This window comes from Papio anubis, chromosome 7 (genome assembly GCF_008728515.1).
Source record: "Papio anubis isolate 15944 chromosome 7, Panubis1.0, whole genome shotgun sequence".
In the NCBI taxonomy this organism is placed as follows: domain Eukaryota; kingdom Metazoa; phylum Chordata; class Mammalia; order Primates; family Cercopithecidae; genus Papio; species Papio anubis.
Genome location: NC_044982.1, coordinates 36,911,829 through 36,923,058, shown reverse-complemented (window position 1 = coordinate 36,923,058; position 11,230 = coordinate 36,911,829).

Here is an 11,230-nt window from a genome sequence, read left to right as displayed (position 1 = left end):
AGTTTTACAGATGAGGGCACTGATGTGCATGGCTGTACTCTGATTTGATCAAGACCACACGGCTAGTTGGTGGCAGAGCTGGGCTGAAATTCCAAGCCCCTAGTCCGGGTCCAGTGTGTGTCCCTGTCCCACCATCTTCGCAAGTCCACTCTCTTCTGCTTGGCTTTGGAGCCCGGCCCCATCCTGTTCTCCAACACAGCTTCCTTCTGCCTCCTGAACACCCATGACTCATTGTGTCAGAGTATGCCAGAGTCACTGTGGCTCTCTTGGCCCTGAATGCTGCTCCTGGGGAGGTTGGAAGGAGGAGCAACACCTGAGGACAAACTCCTGTATTAGTCCATTCTCATGCTGCTATGAAGAAATAACATGAGACTAGGTAATTCATGAAGAAAAGAGGTTTAGTTAACTCACAGTTCTGCGTGGCTGGGGAAGCCTCAGGAAACTTACAATCATGGGGGAAGGTACCTCCTCACGGGGTGGCAGGAGAGACAATGAGTGCCAAGTGAAGGGGGAAGACCCTTATAAAACCATCACATCGGCCAGGCACAGTGGCTCATGCCTGTAATCCCAGCACTTTGGGAGGCCAAGGCGGGTGGATTACCTGAGGTCAGGAGTTCAAGACAAGCCTGGCCAACATGGCGAAACCCTGTCTCTACTAAAAATACAAAAGTTAGCCAGGTGTGGTGGCTTATGCCTGTAATCCCAGCTACTTGGGAGACTGAGGCATGAGGATTGCTTGAACCCGGGAGGCAGAGGTTGCAGTGAGCTGAGATCATGCCATTGCAGTCCAGCCTGGGCAATAGAGCGAGATTCAGTCTCAAAACAACCAAAAACAAAAACCAGCACATCTTGTGAGAACTCACTATCATGAGAACAGCATGGGGGAAATTGTCCCCATGATTCAATTACCTCCACCTGGTACCGCTCTTGACACGTGGGGATTATTACAATTCAAGGTGAGATTTGGATGGGGACACAGAGCCAAACCATATCACCTCCTGAGGCAGCCTAGGTATCTAGGGGAAGTTCTGAGAAGCTCGTCACTCCTTTCCTAGTTCCTTCAGATCAGGGCCTGGGCAGGAGGCAAGGAAAAGAGCCCCAGTATGAATAGGGAATACTTCCCAGAGTTCAAGACCTGGGGCAGCACTTTATTTTCCTTCCTGTCTTGATCTCAACCTGAGGCTGTGGCCCATCTGCAGCCTAGACTATGGAGAGGAGACTGGGGAAGGAAGAGAGCTGCCTCCTTTATCACCTGCTTCCTCCTCACTGGGTGACAGGCGGCCTCTTTCCCCTGCATTGGAAGTGGCAGGAGAGGAGGGAGCTCAGAGGCACGGGTAGCGGCTGGCCAGAGGCATAGCTGCTGAATCCCCCACTCTGATAGTGGCAAGGCCCAGCTGAAAGGAGATTTCTTCTTTTCTCCACAGACCTTGGAATGGGAAGAAGGGATCACAGGGAGATTCTGAGTGGCCCAGTCCATGGTAGCCGCCCAGGGTAGGGGAAATGGCACTGTCCCAACCTTCCCCACTCAAGTGATCCCAGAAGCCAAGCTGCATATGGAGCGGGTCTCACGGTCTATCTTCAAGATGAGAGGTGACAACAGCAAATGCAGTTGTGCCCCAATAGGGGCTTCGGTCTGGTGGGGAGCATGTGGGGGAGTGTCGGCTCCACAGGACATCTACCACACATCTTCCCATTCCCCAACCTTCCTTGATGTTTGCTGAGCACCTAATAGGTTCCCAGGACTGGGTAAGGTGCTTTAAAGATATTATTTTAGGCCGGGAGAAATGGCTCATGCCTGCAATCCCCGCACTTTGGGAGGTCGAGGTGGGAGCGATCACTTGAGGCCAGGAGTTTGAGACCAGCCGGGGCAACAGAGCAAGATCCTATCTCTACAAAAATTTTTAAAAATTAGCTGGGTGAGGTGGTTTGCACCTGTAGTCCCAGGTGCTCGGGAGGTTGAGGTGGGAGGATTGCTTGAGCCCAGGAGGTTGAGGCTGCAGTGAGCTATGATTGCTTCACTGCACTCCAGCCTGGGCAACAGAGCAAGACCCTGTCTCCAAAACTAAAAAAAAAAAAGAGAGAGAGAGAGAGGTGTTCTTTTACTCAATCAACTCAGCCAGTCTTGCAAGGCAGATGTCATTGCCCTTTTTATAGGTGAGGACAGTAAGGCTCAGACAGATTCAAGTACAGTCCAAGACCACATAGGTCATGAATCCTCAGCTGAGCTGGGGTTTGAATTCAGGTGTGCCACTCCAGGCCTCTTCACCTCACACTGCTGACTCACTCTCCTCTTCTACTCCCCAGTTTTTCTCCCTGGGTTCACCTGACCCCTTCACACCTACTATCCTACCCAAGAATCCCTCTCGGCAATGCCCAAAGCCAGGACACCAAGCCATTTAGAAAAATGCAGTCCCAGGTGCTCAACAGTCTCAGCAGTCAGGACGGGTTCTTGGTCCCTGGAAAGATCAGGCAAAGCCAGGAGACCCAGGCAGCCCATGTCTCCTCCCTGGGCCTTGCTTCTGAAAGGTGAGGAGAACGCTCTGTATTCTCAGGTCTTCCCGCTTTTCCTTGGCACTAGAGCTGGGGGCACTTGCCAGGCTTTTCTCTTTGTTACTGAAAAGGGAATTTCATCTGCTGTGAACCTGGGGTGAGACATGACACATTCCCAAGTTGAGCCTAGGTTCGTCCTTCAAGCTGCCTGGTGATGAAGGAGCATTACCGGGCTTGGGGACCGTCCAATCCCACACCCAAGAGGCGAACAGCTGCTTGGCATTTCCTGTGACGCTCCAGTGCCCCTAGAAAGGGAAATTTCACAAGCTAGGAATGTCCCGAGCAGGCTGTCTGGGACAGCGTACACTGTTCTGAACCTGGGGGAGTAGATGATTCTATGGTTCTTCCTGCAGAGGTTTTGGCAAGTGTGGACTTCCCCCATAGCAGAGGTTTTCTGGGGGAGTAAGCAGCCCTGCCTGCAGCAAAGGCAGCCTATTGCAGATGAAGCGTGCCAGCAGGGCTCAGCATCTGAAGGGACTGGGGTATGCGACAAGACTATGGCTCAACACAAATGCACCCAGCATGGGGGCTGCCCTGGCTTCTGGGGTTGGCCTCTTGAGGGCCTTGAGCAGCTGGGCTCCAGAGACTTTTAGGGACTTTTGGCGCTGTAGCCTCTCTCTGGGAAGCCCATTCCCCATTCCTGCTGCAGTCCTCATTCATTGACTCATTTGCTAATTCATTCAACAAACTTTTATTTGTTTATTCATATTCATTTTGAGGACTTTACACAAAGCCTGCTGTTAGATTCTAGGAACATAGTGATGAACAAGACTCAGTCTTTGCCCTCAAAGAGTTTGTAGTCCAATAGGGGAGAAAGAGATTAGACAGCTTTCTAAAAGTTAAGGCAGAACTTAAAATTGAAACAAACAAACAAAAAACAAACCTATAATGATACACCAGGCGAGTGGTGAAGCATGCCTGAATCCCAGCACTTTGGAGGCTGAGGCGAGGTGGATCCACCCAGTCAGGAGATCGAGACCATCTGGCTAACACAGTGAAACCCCATCTCTACTAAAAATACAAAAGACTGGCAGGGCAGGTGGCTGACCTGTAGTCTTCGGGGAGGCTGAGGCAGGAGATGGCCTAGACAGGAGGCGGGCTTACAGTGAGCTGAGATCCGGCCACTGCACTCCAGCCTGGGCAAGAGGCGGAGACTCCACCTCAAAAAAAAAAAAAAAAAAAACTGACGGCCGGTGGCTCAAGCCTGTAATCCCAGCACTTTGGGAGGAGGCCGAGGCCAGGCGGATCACGAGGTCAGGAGGTCGAGACCATCCTGGCTAACCACGGTGAAACCCCGTCTCTACTAAAATACAAAAAAACTAGCGAGGCGAGGTGGCCGAGAGCCGTGTAGTCCCAGCTACTCGGGAGGCTGAGGCAGAGAATAAGAAGTGAACCGGGGCCGAGGCTTGCAGTGAGAGAGCTGAGATCCGGCCACTGCACTCCAAGCCTGGAAGCGGAAATGAGACTCCGTCTCAAAAAAAAAAAAAGACCAGAAAAGTGCTTGGGGAGTGATGAGAAAGGAGCTAATTTCTTTAGGGTATGAGCAAAGATTCCCTAGAAAGGTGCCGCTTGCATTGGGTCTAAATTGTTGTGTTTCGATATTATTGATAGATAAGTAAGGAAATGAGGGGGTGGGATGGGAAGAAGAGGACTTTTCAAGCTGTAGAGACCACCATAGAAGCAAATGTACAAACATCTTTTTTTTTTTTTAAGACAAAGTCTTGCTGTGTTACCAGGCTGGAGTGCAGTGGCGCGATCTCAGCTCACTGCAACCTCTGCCTCTTAGGTTCAAGGAATTCTCATGCTTCAGTCTCCCGAGTAGCTGAGACCACAGTCACCCACCACAATGCCTGGCTAATTTTTTGTTTTTGTTTTTGTTTTTTTGGTAGAGACAGGATTTCACCATGTTGCCCAGGCTGGTCTTGAACTCCTGAGCCTAAGCAATCTGCCCATCTCGGCCTCCCGGAGTGCTGGGATTACAGGCATGAGCCACTGCGCCTGGCCAGATGTACTAACATCTAAAATATAAACCACATGAAACTGCCATTTTTGCAGGTTTAAAAAAAAAAAAGTTCAGATATGGGCAATTTTAACCTAACATATAATTGTCTTAAGATCTGCTCAAATTAGGGATGCCTTTCTTCTCTGAGTTAGACTACATTTTAATTATTTTAATCACAAGAAGGAAATTCCAGGACACCCAAAGTGTCCAAAGTCTTCTTGTCCTGGAGCCTATGCCCCACCGTAACAGAGCACTAAGCGTAGCTGACTCTTTGGTTACCATGAGCCAGCTCCTGCCGGCTGACTGCGGGAGGCGTTTTGAGAAATCGCGTGAGCTGTTCAAGTCTCCAGGACGGCACCAATGCACTTGTTCTTCCAGGCGGACAACAGAAGGACGCCCACAACTCATAACTAAGTTCCTGCCAGCCACAGGCAGGCAGCTATTCTAATGCAGAAATGTTTTGACCCTTTTTAATGTTTTCCATAGGGCGGAAAATGAGAGACAGAAGTTACACCCATTTACAGCATTCTCTCCTTGTTAACTTTTTCTATTTTTTATTAGAAACATTCAAAAAAAATCAAGTTATCTTATAATAAGAGTAATACATATTAAAACATCAGAAATAATATTTTTTCACCTCAGGTTGGGAAAAGAAAAGGCTTAAAAGTATCCAGTAGGAGTGTAAATTGGTACGTTGTCTATGGAGGGCAGTTTGGCAATAATCATCAAAATTACAATGTAGGGCCAGGCACAGTGGCTTACGCCTGTAATCCCAGCACTTTGGGAGGCCAAGGCGGACAGATCACCTGAGGTCAGGAGTTTGAGACTAGCCTGGCCAACATGGTGAAACCCCGTCTCTACTAAAAATACAAAAAAATTAGCCAGGTGTGGGGGCGCGTGCCTGTAATCCCAGCTCCTGGGGAGGCTGAGGCAGGAGAATCGCTTGAACTTGGGAGGCGGAGGTTGCAGTGAGTCGAGATTGCGCTACTGCACTGCAGCCTGGGCGACAGAGACAGACTCAGTCTCAAAAAAAAAAAAAATTACAATGTAGTTCCTTATCTTCTTCCCTTACTGGACTCATTTAGTCCTAAAGACAATAAGTGAGGGCAGAGCAGAGAGTTACATATTCAGAAAGAGGGAATGACCCCAACCAAAACAAACAGAATGAACCCTACAATACCAGATTGGAATTGGAGATATTGATGTGAACTTATGGTTTTCAATATACATAATTGATACAGAAATAAATATAGAAGTACTGTGGGTTTGCTGGTATACACACAGTCACACTCATGCACACACACACACAGATTCCCCAGCTCTTCCCAGAGGACTTGCTAGCAGTGACACCCCAATAGCAGTGAGTACACCTGGCATTCAGATCTTTGCTTTAAAATAGTATTTTCAGCCGGGTGTGGTGGCTCACATCTGTAATCCCAACACTTTGGGAGGCCGAGGCGGGTGGATCACTTGAGGTCAGGAGTTTGAGACCAGCCTGGCCAACATGGCGAAACCTCATCTCTACTAAAAATACAAAAAAAAAAAAAAAAAAATTAGTTGGGAGTGGTGGCACATGCCTGTAATCCCAGCTACCTGGGAGGCTGAGGCAAGAGAATCACTTGAACCTGGGAGGTGGAGGTTGCAGTGAGCCAAGATGGTGCCACTGCACTCTAACCTGGGCAACAGAGGCTCCATCTCAAAAAATAAGTTAATTAATTAATTAATTAATATTGTCCTTGAAAAGGACCCAGGGCTCCTTGGAGAAATGGCTGATTCCAGAGCTGAGGCAGGAAGACTGCGAGATGAACCTGGAACATATGGTATCAGAAAGCAAGAAAGTGCTCAAAGAGCGATAGGGACATGCCGGAAAGGCTCCCATGGAAGGGGCTTCTTCTGGCCACATCAGGGACATTTTGAGCATCAAAATAAATAATGATTATAATGGATTATAATCCATTGAATAAAACAGAAGACCATGAATCCATAGAGATAAATTTTACAGTGGAGACACCCAGCAGACATTACTTTCATCAGTGGGACAAATCAAAATCGTGTACCGCCTGACAGGAGGCACCAAGTGAACACAGCGTCACTCCCATGATATTCCTACAGAATACAACCTACACTAATAATGGAAAAGAAAATGAGACAGACCCAAAGTGAGTGATAGTTCATAAAATAACTGGCCTGTAATCTTGAAAATGTCAAGGTCATGAAAAGGGAAAATCTGAGAAACTGTCCCAGACTGAAGGAGACTAAGAGACATGAATAAAAAGAAATTAACATATGATTCTGAACTGGGTCCTTTTGCCATAAAGATGTTACTGGGGCCAAACTCAAATAGGGTCTGAGGATTCAATGGTAGTAATGTCTCAGTGTTGACTTCTTGATTTGACAGTTGTGGTTATGTAGGAGAATATCCTTGCCGGTGGGAAACACACATTAAAGTATTGGGAGGGGATTGGGAAAAGTACTCTCAAATGCTTCAGGAAATGTTCTGTAAATTTGTGATTATTTCTAAACAACATTATGTAGATAATGCACTCTTTGAAATGATATGAAATTCTTTCACCCTGGAAATTGTATGACTTAAGTTTGTTCCTGTTGCTATAACCCAATACCTTAGAGTAAGTAATTTATAAACAATAGAAAGTTCTCACTGTGCTGGAGGCTGGGAAGTCAAAGGGCAGGGCACCTGCAGATTTGGTGTCTAGTGAGGGCTGCTCTCTGCTTCCAAGATGGCACTTTCTGGCTGCATCCTCTTGTGGTGGAAGGGCAAAAGGGTTGATTCCTACATCCTCACGTGGGAGAAGAGATGGAAGGGCCCAAAGAGGCCTGGCTAGTGCCCTCCAGCACTTTCATAAGGGCATGAATCCCATTCTCCCAGGTGGAACCCTCATGACCTAATCACCTTCCAAAGGCCTCACCTTTTAATACCATCACCTTGGGGTTTAAGTTCCAACATATAAATTTTGGAGGGACGCATACATTCAAACCATAGCATTCTACTTGCAGGAATTTTTCCTACAGATATCTTGTTCATATGTGTTACATATAAGTTACTCAGTGCAATGGTTTAATAAAGCAAAGATTTGAAAATAACCTAAATAATCACCAACATGGACTGGTTAAACACATATGATATATCCAAACATAAAAGGCATACAGAAAAAAAAAAAAAAAAAGAATAATACAGCCTGGCACCAATTGCAGAATACATTGTATGAAAAAGGCCAAGTATGAAGGAATAGAAGAAATAGGCCAGGTATAGAATAGGCCAAGTATAGAAATGCAATCATTTGTATACAAAAAGAGAGAAACAGTGTCAATGTGCTTGCTTCTGTATGCACAGAGGATGTCTGTAAATACACCCCAGACATTGAGAGCACTGGGTGACTCTGGAGAGAGATTTTGGTGCTTGGGAGAGTGACATGGGAGGAAGAATCTTCTACACCCTTTTGTACTTCAGAATTTTTAAGCAAGTGAATGTATTACCTGTTTAATAAATTAATTAAACTAAAATTATATATTAAAAAGTGAAACGCTCTGGGCACAGTGGCTCATGCCTGTAATCCCAACACCATGGGAGGCTGAGGCAGGAGGATCTCTTGAACCCAGGAATTCAAGAGTAGCCTGGGCAACATGGTGAGACCCTCATCTCTACCAAAAATTAGAAAAAATAGCTGGGCATTGTGGTGCACACCTGTGGTCCCAGCTACTTGGGAGGCTGAGGTGGAAGAATTGCTTGAGCCCAGGAGGTTGAGGCTGCAGTGATCTGGGTTCACACCACTGCACTTCAGTCTGGGTGAGAGAGATCCTGTCTCAAAACAAAACAAAACAAAAGGGCAGGGCGTAGTGGCTCACACCTGTAATTCCAGCACTTTGGGAGGCCGAGGCGGGCAGATCACAAGGTCAGGAGTTTGAGACCAGTCTAACCAACATAGTGAAACCCTGTCTCTACTAAAAACAGAAAAATTAGCTGGATGTGGTGGCAGGCGCCTATAATCCCAGCTACTTGGGAGACTGAGGCAGGAGAATTGCTTGAACCCGGGAGGCAGAGGTTGTGGTGAGCCAAGATCGCACCACTACACTGCAGCCTGGGTGACAGAGCGAGACACCTTCTCAAAAAACAAACAAACAAACAAAAGGGCATGCTACCTAGACACAGAAGGAATAGAAGGAATAAGTTAACAAGAAATTTAAAAAATTTATCTGATCTCTTGTTACAAATTAGTAATCTGCCTTCTGGGACAGGTCATACAGCTACCTGCAGGGCCTTGCTTAAGAACAATAAACAATTCTCATTGCCTGCTATTTTCATCTACTTTATCCGGAAAAATAAAATTATTTGTTGGGACTTTTAGTATTATGGATGGAATTGTTCCCCCTTCCCCCCATTCATATGTTGGAGTGTTGAAGTCCTAACTCTCAGTCCCTCAGAATGTGATCGTATTTGGAGATAGGGTCTTTAAAGAGGTAATTAAGTCAAAATAAGGTCACCCGATGGCCCTAATGCAATATAACTGGTGTCCCTACAAGAAGAGGAAATGGAAGATGATGTGAAGACACGGGGAGAAGACAGCCTGGTATGAGCCAAGGAAAGGTCTGGAACAGATTTTGCCCTCACGGGCCTGGGGATGAACCAAACTTGCTGACATCCTGCTATTGGACTTCCAACCTCCAGAATGTAAGAACAAAAATTTCTGTTGTTTAAACAACAGTCTATGGACTGTTCAGGCTGCCCAGTCTATGGAAGATTGTAATGGCAGCCCTAGCAAACTCATACATTCAGTCTCAGAAGTGGGGGTTGGACCAGGGCTTCTTCCCACGACAAGAACACATCCAGGCCAAGTGCGGTGGCTCATGCCTGTCATCCCAGCGCTTTGGGAGAACTGAGGTGGGCGGATCATTTGAGGTCAGAAGTTTGAGACCAGCCTAGCCAACATGATGAAACCCCGTCTCTACTAAAAATACAAAAATTAGCCCAGCATGGTGACTCTTGCCTGTAGTCCCAGCTACTCGGGAGGCTGAGGCAGAAGAATCACTTGAATCCAGGAGGTGGAGGTTACAGTGAGCTGAGATGGTGCCACTGCACTCAAGCCTGGGTGACAGAGTGAGACTCTGTCAAAGAAAAAAAAAACAGAACACATTCAGAGAATGGGCAGGCAGCCAGCATGGAGGGGGCTGGTGAGGGAACTAGTGAGAAAGGGAAGAAGGCACCCAGTGGGGCAGGACTTTGAATGCCATACTAAGGATATGGATGTGATTCTGCAGGCAAATGGGAGTCATTGAAGGATACTGAAGAGAAGAATGGTGTGCTCGCAGTGTAACATATCAGGAAAGAGCTTGATGGACAGTGGATTGGAGTGGACACCAACTGGAAAGACCACTGCAGGCATCTGGTAAAAGATGTTCATTAGCCCTCAGGTGATGAGAGCAGAAGGGGGGCTTGACTTAGCTAGGAAGAATTCACAGAATTGCTCATGTATTTGGGAAAATCATTCAGGCGAAGCGTCTTGAGCTTTGTGGCTGACTGTATAGAAAGGAATGAGAAACAAAGGGATCAAAAAGGCTGCTTATCTCTATGCATAGCAAGGAGAAGAAAGGCGGGAAAGACAGAGAAATGAACAAATTGCTTTGATTTGGAAGAGTGTGTGCAGGGAACCTGTGCAGAGGGCTGGAGCGCATGGGTCTGTGGACTGTGACCAGGATGTGGAGCAGGGTCCATCACACTTGTTCAGAGGGAAGGACCAAAGCCTGTTTCAGGAAATTGCTTCTGAGGTGAAATAGAAGTGGTGTGTCTCCCACAGGAAGATGTAAGGGAACTTGAAGGACCAGAGTACAGCCCACCTGTGAGAGGCAGTAATTTAGCCCCTCCCATTTTTCTCCATGGCCAGATCTTGGGGGCATCATGCCGACGGCTCTGCGGGGTCTGTTGCAGGCCTAGTTTTTCATTCCTGGGATAGAGTATGGAGGCTGCGGTGGGAGGATCACCTGAGCCCAGGAGATCGAGGCTGCAGGGAGCTGTGTTCGTGCCAATGCACTCCAGCCTAGGCGCCAGAATGACACCCTGTCTCAAAACGAGCAAACAAAAAACAAACCAAAACAAAACTAATGATGCAAAATTTTAAAATTAAAAAAAAGAAGAAAATACAGGATCCACGAAGAGGAGTGGATCCACCCCGTCTTCCTTCCCCACTGCCATGCCCTTTGGCAGGCAGCCGTCCTCACGCCCAGAAAGCCCCAGCTTCGGAGTACGAGGGCAAATTCTTCTGCCTGCGCAGGCCGGGGTGCTCGCCACCCTCGCGGTCCGCGTGCGCGTCCTCACGCAGGCTCAGCAGCGCCCGGGCCTGCAGCAGAGGCCGGAGGAAGCACCACGGGCAGCTCAGACCCGAGGGCGCAAGGGCGCGCCGGGCAGGCAGGGCCAGGGCAGAGGGTCCAATTTCCTCCCTCTGACTGGAAAAAAAGCCGCTCTCCCTGGGAAGAACTCGAAGAAGTTGGATGTCTGATCTTCACCTTGGATTTGGGGTCTCGGCCTGCGGGCGACTCACCCCACCCACCAGGAGCCCACGAAGCCGGGCCGGCTCAGCCCGCTGGCGCCATCTAGTGTCGAGTGAGGAGGCGGCCTTCTGCGGCTGGAGGCGACGCTTGGGCTTGGGGTGAGTTAGCCTCCAGGTT